Below are 10,330 nucleotides of genomic sequence, written 5' to 3' on the forward strand. Positions count from 1 at the left end.
GAGAAAAAAGATTAATGAATTCTTATTTCTTATTTTCCAGTTATCCCAACTACAGCACTTTGAGGCTGTTTGCTGTTCTGACATCTTCCATAGCGTTTTGTCGTCTTGAAATTTTATAAGAATTTAGGAGAAAACTAATTACTTAGCTACTAAGGGCTTCAAAGAGCTTCATTCAAAGTGAATATCTGGCTTACAATATGGAGTCACTCCACTGCTTTTTCCTTATATTGTCAGATCACTTGGTCAGTTTGAAAAAGGTGCATACAGTGATACCAGAAAAAAGTTATTTTCTTGGTAGCTTTTGTTAGCTTCTTAGAACATCTGTTATCAAGCTGAGTTCATCATTCCTGGAGAGCAACTAAAGCCCTAACCAAATGTGACTTCACTGCCCATATCATGGAAGATGATGGAGTTGGATTGGAATGTTGCGTGTTTGTCTTTGGTTTCTGAGGTCTATTTTCCAAAACAACATGGTGAAAATAGAGTTGTACACTTTCCTTTTCCAGAAAGCACTGGGTATATATGATACTCCATTGGTTTAAGAACCTCATGTTTCAGGAGGCAGCTCAGTTATCTCCCTGTAATAACAGCCAATTCCACAAACCAGTTGTTTGGTATGTGGGGCTTGCAGGCCTCCTGGTTTGGGGATGGAAACAAGAAAACCAAATTGGAGTTGGCCTGAAACACAGCTACCGCTGAACACTCAGCTCTCTCTGACATGGGCCTGGTTTTGGAGACTGGGTTCTAGCCTAGAGAGGACACGAATCAAGCCCCTGATGCTACGCGACGGAAGGACACGAGGGCCTGGTCATGCCAGGTCCTTGGGACTCTAAAAATGAAGGGCAACATCATGGAAAATATTGTGACTTAAGTGAGCGTCTAAGAGGCAAAAAAGTGATTTTTTTTCAAACCAATGTAGATGAGATGTTACTTAGGAAGGTGTTAAGTTGAGGTAACATGTGGCCCCTTTGGAAAATCATAGGAATACCAATACAAAGTGGGAAGGGACTGAAGCATTTGCATCCTGGTGAGGTAACATTAACTTTGGAATTAGGCATATCTGGCTGCACTCACAGTGGTTTTCCAACTCACGGGCAGTGTTTATTAAAATGCAGATTCCTCGGCTCTTGCCCAGATCTTGTGAATCATGATCTCCGGAGGAGGTTCCTGGGTATCCTCATCTTGAGTGAGCTCTCCAGCTGGTTTTATTTATTTTATTTATTTATTTATTTATTTTTTTAGCACAAACACATTTCTTTATTAACCAAGGGCTGATCCTAATTAATCCAACACACTTTGAAATAGCTACATGTAAAATGTTTGTGATAAAGATAATTGAACACAGTAATGGAAAAAAAAAAAACACAGTATGGAGATTTGCTCATTGAACTGAGCTTGGTCATTCTTTTAGTTAATTCCTGTCCAAAGTGATGATGGAATTTTTATTCTACTTTTTCATAGATCCGAGTACAGGTGACATTGTTCATGACACAGTCCACCACTAATTTCCCATCTTTCCATTTTCTTGTTATTGTGCTTTCCTTCCCATCCCACTCCTGATGCTGAACCAATGCACCATCTGTAAAGTTGCAGACAGTCTGAGTTTTTCTGCCATCAGCTGTGGTTTCTTCAAATTTCTCTCCCAGAGTACAAGAAAACTGTGTTGTTTTCAAAGTGCTCTCAGTTTTTATGGTGAGGTTTTTGCCATCACAAGTGATGATACAGTCTGGCTTGGCCATTGCGCCCATTTTTCGCAAAGCTATTCCCACTCCTAGCTCCTTCATGTATTCATCAAAGCCTTTGCTATCCACCAGGCGCCATCTTCCTTCCAGCTGCTGAACTGTGGCCATGGTGGACGCGGGCTGGCTGACGTGCGGAGCGGGGTCGGCGTCGGCGTGGTAGCGTGCTGTTCCAGCTGGTTTCAAAACACAGCTAAAGCTGTTAAGAGCTTACTGCGTGCCAGACACTGTTTCAAGGGCTTGCTGTGCATCATCTCACTTGGAATGTAAAATGGTGGTCCGAGCTCCCTATTGTTTATCATCCGTGTTTCACAGCCAGGGGAGCCGAGGCTTGGAGCAGCCGCTGGACTTGCCCACGGTCACCCAGTGGGTGATGGAGCGGGGATGTGAACACATCCAACGTGTCTTTAGAGCCCACACTCCCGCGCACCACGGTGCCTGCTCCGCTTTTTATGCTCTTTGTACTCTGGGAATCGCTAAGCAGACCAACTTCTCTGGCTGTCGATTTCCTCATTGGTAAAATGGATACAAACGAATTTGAAAGTGTAAAGCCTGTAATAGTAAATCTTGATAATGAAGAGGAGTCCAGCAGCTTTACTTTCTTAGGCTCTGAAGAACATCTCTGTGATGCGATGTTCTGTATGTGTTCTTTGCATTTATGGACAAACTTCAAATATGGTAATGGCAGTAATAATGAAGAATTTTAAAAAAATTTGTTTAGCGTGCTTTCTTAGATGTCCCCTATGCTGAGCAATTTCACTGTGGCTAGATCTGGATTCCTTATAATCTTTGAAAATTTCCATTCTCTTTATTTGATTTTTCTACGTTTAAAAACTTTTAGCCTGACGAAGAAAAGATGCCCTCTTCTTGGGGTCAAATAGTTAAAGGCCAATCAGTTTAAACACAAGTATCTGCATAAGCAATAGTAAATACACCATCCCTTTGTCTACAGTGAAGAACTTCTGATCAGTGATCTGCTCACTTTTGGAAAATACGTGAAGGCCTCCAGACCTCTGTTTGTTGCGCTGGCAAAGATAACTTGCCAGGAATCTTTTCAGAGGATAAAGAGAATCACTTGGTTTTGAAATTAAAATCTTTTTTTTTTAAGGTGACAAATCTATCCTTTCAAATTTAAGAGCAGGAACTTAAGTCAACAATACACTTACAAATTTATTGCCTGTTGCTGAGGCTAAATTTGACAAGGTGACCTTTTATTAGTCATTTGGTCAAAAAAAAAAATTGGAATCTCTGTCAAGACTTTGCTCTTTCCAGCGTCACAGGGTGACTCATGTGAGGTTGAAAGCGAGTAGCTTTGGGCAGGACTGCCCTGGGGCACAGCTGTGACCTCTAGTTTTGGTGAGTTACAAAAATAGCTGTAGCTTACTTCCACTTGTTTATTCTCATGAGGCATTTAAACAATGTGAATTGATGAACCACAAACTAATTTTTGTTAGGGGTTTCAGTACCTTTCCTAGAAAAACGTTTCTAGCATGACCTGTAAGTAGGCAGAGTAAGCTGCCCTCTCGTCTATCTCTAGGAGTAAGTTTTCTCTTCTAGAAGATAATGAGTGACATTGCTGAAGTCAGGCTGGTTGAGGACCAGGCAGGGGAGGAGAGGGAATCTACTCGACTAATAAGAACACACTGTCCCTCCTGAATAATCCAGCCTGTTGCAAAAGTTTGCATAAAAAGGGTGAAACCATTGACTGATATTTAGTCAGTGAATATTTGTCAAGTGCCTCCTATATGCCAGGTCCTGGCTACACATTGTAATTTGTACGGAAAACGGTGAAACCGGCAGTGGTTTCTAAGCCCCCGGATGTGGAGCCTAGGAACACGCAGTCACATACACAGCAAGTGCAGAAGCCTAGCAGTGGCCAGTGCTGCCAGGATAGGCCGAGCAGGGAAGTGCGGTGAGGGGCTGAGCTAGACGGGACACTCAGGAAAGCCTTTCTGGTGGGGTCATGTTTCAGCTGAGATCTGAAGGAGAAATAGGGTTAAACTTGCGGAAGGATGAGGAGTACCTTCTGAGTAGAGGAAAAATGTCTTCAAGGCCTGGTGGAGGTGGGGAGAGGAATGGTGTGTGTGATGAGCTGAAAATACTGGGTGTCGCTGGTGCTTGGATATCCTGGGGTGAGGGGAATAGGGTACAGATGGAGCAAATGACTTAGGCAGGAGAAGACCATGAAGAGCCTGTGAGCTCTGAGCTGGGGTAAGCTGCGGAAGGGTTTTAGGCAAAGGGTGATAAAATCAGATTTGCATTTTGTAAAGAACTTTCTGTCCACCATGTGGAGAACAAACACAGATAGACAGGCCAGATGTATGGAGACAAGTCAAGAAGTTGAGGCATGGGCAGGCACGGTTTCTAGGATGAGGGTGGTGGTGAGGATGGAGACAGAGACACGTAGGAAGGAAAATCTCCCTTGACTGGGAGAGGGACCATTTAAACACAGTGAAAGAGAGAGAAACACTGGATTGACTGCCAGCGTTGAAGCATCTCCAAATGGTGGAGGGTGGTTTTACTCAGAGAGGAACCAGACTAGGTTGTTATTGTTGGAAATGCTATGAATTTAGACGCATATAGTGTTGAAGCATGTCTTTCTGATATCCCAGTAGAGACAACTAGAGACATCCGTCTAGCTATATAGCTCTGGATCTCAGAAGAGCAATCAAGATTGGACAGAAGAATTTGGGAGTCTCTGTATGGCCATGGGTATTGATAGAGTGTGAAAGGAATGAACTATAAATGAACTTTGAGAAATTACAACATTTAATGACTGAGTGGAGGAGGTTGAGCCAGCAAGGAAGATTGAGAGGGACATGCAGGAGGAAAACCAAGAGAATACAGTTCCCTGGAAACCAAAGGAAGGTGGTATTTCAAAGAGAGAGAATAATAGTCGTTGGTGCCAAAAGCTACAGACGGTCCAGTAAGATGAGGAGGGACCAGATTCCGTTGGATTTAGCAACACGGAGATTCTCAGTAACTTCAGGAAGATTAACTTCAGAAATTAATGTGAAATCCAAGGGCAGGGGTGTGTTTTACCCAATGCAGAATATAAGAATATTTTTAGGGCACTAATCATAAAGTTAAAGCACAGATACATACTGACCTCTGGCTGACTGATTTCAGAGATATGCCATATGGATATTTCTGGAAAGATTTGTAGCTTTCTGGATAAGCAGTGGGGCGAGGAAGAAATGTAGCAAGTTTATGTGTGGGGGGAAAGAAAAGTAGTCAGAAGCCCTGAGGGTTAGTATTTGCAGCCAAAACTCAAAAGCAGACCAGGTGATCAGAGGTGCAGCTCTTGCATCTCTAAAGCTGCGGGACTAGGATATAGTTGCCAGAATCTATGAAAGTGTGAGTGCTGTGGGTCTTGCCTTGTAAAGGCAGAAAGGTGCAATGAGAGTCTTGTCCATTCTGTTGCCAGCCGTATTAGTCTGTTCTCATGCTGCTAATAAAGATGTACCCAAGATTGGGTAATTTATAAAGGAAAGAGGTTTAATGGACTCACAGTTCCACATAACTAGGGAGGCCTCACAGTCATGGCAGAAGGGAAGGTGCAAAGCAAAGGCACGCCTTACATGGCAGCAGGCAAGAGAGCTTGTGCAGGGGACACAATGTATAAAACCGTCAGATCTTGTGAGACTTATTCGCTACCACAGGAATCAACCCCGTGATTCAATTACCTCCCCCTGGTCGTGCCCTTGACTCCTGGGGATTACTACGATTCAAGGTGAGATTTGGGTGGGACACAGCCAAACCGTGTCACCAGCTCTGCATTATATTGGGGGTAACTCTGCTTGTTTGTTGTTGTTGTTGTTGTTTTCAATTGGGAATGATACTGTTCTAGGTTTCTTTTGCTGAGGTCATTTGCAGTTTTGAAATTGTAATAATTACGTTCGTCAAGGTGAGCATCTAATTTTGCATGCTCAATGAAGCTAATCTGGCATTTGCTGTCCTGTCTTCATCATTGGATGAGCTAATTCTTTGTACTTTTTTAAAAAAAATCACAGTATTTTGTCTCCCTACTTGCCTTTTAATCCTTTGTGCATGTGGCAGTGAGCTGTGGCACTCCCTCAAAGGATGAGGTCATGTTTGCTCCCCTGAGGCCTTCTCTGCGTAATCGTGGTCTCTGTATAACACCAAGGCCGCAATTTTCAGGAATAAACACAGATGGGAATGGATGATTCCCTGGTTTCATAAAACCTCTAAGCAACATTAGATAATGCTCATTGATAGAAGTAAAACTCAATTATTCTCTGTGCCAGTAGTTTTTATGTCTCATAAGAGATTCTACTGGAGGGATCACTGGGTATTTCAAAGATGTTTGGAAACAACACGTTGATGGAAATGTCTTCAATGGAAAGTCATAAATGTTTGCTGATGATTTTTGGTGGGTCTATCAAAATCAATTAACCCTACCATTGTTTCATTTTGTGCTCACTTAAAAGTATTGAAGAGGATGAATTTTGCAGCAGTGGGGAAAATACTCCTGAATACTGAAAACTCTTTGAATTCTAGAAGAATAGAAACTTGAGAATTGTTCCTCAATGGGAGAAATATTTAGAAAGGCGATTTTCATCACTTTGTATTTTTCTGTGCAGGTGGAATAATTAAAAACATAGTGATTTAAGCTGACTCAAAGTATGATGAAAGAAACATTAAATTTCTTCTAAGTGGGGTATTTAAAAATCATATTGAAATCTGAGGATGCTATGGAAGCTGTTAAAAGTTTATTCACTGGAATATGTACAACATATATTTTGCACAGGAAAAGATGTTTTTTGATATAATGACATTTATGATGTAAAATATAATAGGACACAACTTCAACTTGAATGTTTAAGAGGAATTAAAAAGATCATGGCTGTAAAGTTCTCAGCCCAGTGCCTGGTGCACTGTGTATGCAGATGGCAGCTGGTGTTACAAGCCTCTCTCTTCTCTAAAGCATTCTTCACTAGAGCAATGCTGGTGACATGTGTATACATCATGGGAACATCTGGGAATCTTATGTACCCCCAGTGTCTCTTCTCAAGACAAGCTGCATACTCTCACAAAGGCCAGGTGCTTTGCCTCAAACTGACTGGCCCAGTTTGGGGCATTAACCAGCACTGACCGAATATGAGATGTAATTTGTTTACAAGGTGCTTCAGCCGTTCTGTGGTGAGGTTGCCTATTGAGTAGTTATCAGTTGACACATCTAACACTTTTTCAATGTCATAAAACATTCTCGGTAACCTCAGGAAGACTGACTTCAGAAATTAATGTGCAATCCAACGGCAGGAACGTATTTTATCCATTTTTTTTCAACATTTTACATTGAAAAAAATGTCAGATGTGTCAACTGGTAAAAACAAAAGGGATGTGTCATAAGATCAATCAGTAAAAACAAAGGGGTTGTATCGTAAGAGGGAGAAGGGAAGGACTTGGATGGAGAAGAGGGCAGAGAGAGAAGCTGCACCGTGGGAATAATGGCGTCAGTGGAGGCAGTCATGGGCATCTGCTGATGAAGGGTGCTCATGGTCCAGTAAGATGGGGAGAGACCATGGACTGTGTGGGGCTTAGATAGTACGGAGCCTACTTCATTTCTCCACTAGGCCTGGCTGTGTAGCTTCAGCGATGTCCTCTGAGTTTTCTTTCTTCATTATCTTGAACACCTCAGGCTGTGCTTCTCAAAATTTCCGATGAAAGTACCCCACAGTCTGATAGTCGAGATGGGGAGGCTTGGAGATCTGGAGATCCAGGCTGGAGCTGCAGGCAGATTCCCTTCACTTCTCTACTTCTCTATGAGATTCCCTTCACTTTTTCTTAGGATCTCAAAAATGTACCTGATTTTCATACTTCAGTCTATAATAGATTTATTTTAATGGGGGGAAGACTGTCATCCAGAAAACAGATCCAGTAAGAAAATGTGCTGCTATTTGAGTATCACATTTGGAGAATTGATTTGAGCAACCTGGCACATCTCTGTTCTTAACAAACTAAATGGCCAGAGAACAAGATGACCTCACTTTTTCCCGGAAAGTGGAGAGGGTCATTTGCAGTCTCTCGTAAAGATTGAAAGGGGGTCTGTAAGCCAAACTACAGGGTCTCCTCATGCAGCTGGTCTGGGATCCAAATGAGTATTTATCATTTTCTTTCTTTACTGCCCATTCAAGATTCTTCCCCACTAACCAACATTTCAGTGGGTCTGGGTGGTTTGACCAATGGGATAATCCAGGCCTTTAGCCCTGAGGGGTGTGAACTCTTAGTTGCCTTGCTTTTATAGGTGTGTGATTGAAGACATTGCTATTTATGGCTGCCACGGAGCATGGAGGCACCTTGTGGGACTGTAGGCAACGATGCAGCTGTGGAGAGATGCCTAAATTACACTTGGCTTGACAGCCCGCTGTAGACAGTGGTGGTTCAGAGTCCTTGATATTTTGGTCTTTTCATGTAATGTTTCTTAGATGCATTTCCAAGTAGCAATAGAATTCACACATGAAGCAGTTCATTTTTAGCTTCTCTGCTTCTCTACAGTGTTTTAAGTACACTGATACGTTATCATTTCTTTAGTCAGTATTCAACTACAAGATATTTATCTCTGTATTATTTTTTGACTCCCAGCTTTTAGGATATCCAGCTTACTTGGGCAGTACTTCTCCATGATCTTTCTAGTTGGATATTTGAAAATACAGTGGAAATAATTACATCTTAGACACAAAAATCTACTTGATGGTATATCAGTTTATAAAAGAGGGGATGTAGTCTTAAAAATTTCAAAATCAGAACTTTTAGTAATCATCTAAAGTTATTTCATAGATTAAAAACTAATTCCAAGGATTTAATGATATGCTTTACCATAATCGTAACAAGTTGTGCAAACATATTCATAGAAATCATTAATATATGTTAAGTACCATGCTAAGCATTTTACTGGTATAACCTCATATAATAATCTCCTGTGGTTATCCACAATTTATGGATAAGAAAATATATCCAGTCAGTAGTGGAGCTGGGACTTGAAGCTGAGACTGTGGAGACAGCAAAACCCATCCCACGAGGCCAGTGAGAAGAGATCAGGTCAGTTTCAAAGTGAAGGTATTAACATATGTATAAGAACACCCTTGGGCGTAAGGTGGGCCCCAACCCTCTGCATTTATGCTGAACCCTCCAAAATGTCAAACATTGAATCCTTTTAAAAACTGTCCTTGGCTAAGTCTAAGAGCAGGAGCTGGATTTCACCACATAGGCCATATGTTTGCAGCCCTCCAATTCTTATGGAAGCATTTTGAAAGCACTTTCACTCCAAAACAGGTTAAAAAGATTGCTCTAATCAGCAACTCAACAATTTAAACTACATGTTGGCTTAATTAAAACATTTAGATCACAGTTGGATATTATTTCTCTATTGAAATATTTTCCACAAGGACATCATTTTTTGTGAGGTAGATTAGTAAACAGATGAAGGTAAAATATCTGAGACATGGGCTCATTTATTGGATAGAATTTATTGTATTCCCTTTGGAGTTGTTGTGGGATAATGGCAGGAATGGAAACATGCATTCATGTAGCAATCATTTACTCATTTATCAAGAACGTATTCAGCTGGTGCTATGTGGCAGACATCCTGTTAGTTGCTGTGTCTACAGATAGTGCAAAGTACTATTTTCTTAGTATAGTGCAGATTGTTTTAAAGTGTCACTAAGGAGGTATTTCCATAGTTCATCTGTAGAAGCAGTCTTTTTAGAAAAGGGCTAGGGATGTCATCTTACAGTTATAGAGTGTTAGATTTGGAATTACATCAAGGACACCTTCTTCATGCCACAGGTATGGAACTGACGCCAGGAAGCACAGTAACCTGGAAAAGTTTGCAGAACGATTTAGAGGTGCAGGCAGGAGTGAAACGAAGCTTCCTTATTTCTCCCTTGTCTTTATTTTACTACGCTACTGAAAATGAAGGCATAAATGTTTGTCCTCAAGGTGAGAAATCCATTTTAACCCATTCTAGATATATAATAAGTTATGAATATCTCCTACAAAGCTCATAACCCTCCAAATAATCTCAATAGATTCAACATGCAATGCCAAGAAATTCTTAATTATAAACTAAATAGTTCATTAAGACATTAAATCCACTTGATCATGGTGGATAAGCTTTTTGATGTGCTGCTGGATTCGGTTTGGTGGTATTTTATTGAGGATTTTTGCATCAGTGTTCATCAAGGATATTGGTCTAAAATTCTCTTTTTTTGTTGTGTCTCTGCCATCCCTGGGATGCAAGGCTGGTTCAACATATGCAAATCAATAATAGTAATCCATCATATAAACAGAACCAAAGACAGAAACCACATGATTATCTCAATAGATGCAGAAAAGGCCTTTGGCAAAATTCAACAGCCCTTCATGATAAAAACTCTCAAAAAATTAGGTATTGATGAGACATATCTCAAAATAATAAGAGCTATTTATGACAAACCCATAGCCAATATCATACTGAATGGACAAAAACTGGAAGCTTTCCGTTTGAAAACTGGCACAAGACAGGGTTGCCCTCTCTCACCACTCCTATTCAACATATTGTTGGAAGTTCTGGCCAGGGCAATCAGGCA

At 41.0% G+C, this 10,330-nt stretch overlaps 1 pseudogene across 1 annotated transcript; it reads right to left on the bottom strand.

Moving 5' to 3' along the window:
• Window positions 1-1,433: 1,433 nt before the first annotated feature.
• On the bottom strand, window positions 1,434-1,889 carry LOC105507910 (annotated as a pseudogene). Its single transcript, XR_001001178.1, has one exon. The product of XR_001001178.1 is annotated as a fatty acid-binding protein, epidermal pseudogene (transcript).
• Window positions 1,890-10,330: the final 8,441 nt, after the last annotated feature.

Source organism: Colobus angolensis, unplaced genomic scaffold (assembly GCF_000951035.1).
Source record: "Colobus angolensis palliatus isolate OR3802 unplaced genomic scaffold, Cang.pa_1.0 Scaffold155, whole genome shotgun sequence".
NCBI classification, from domain to species: Eukaryota; Metazoa; Chordata; class Mammalia; order Primates; family Cercopithecidae; genus Colobus; species Colobus angolensis.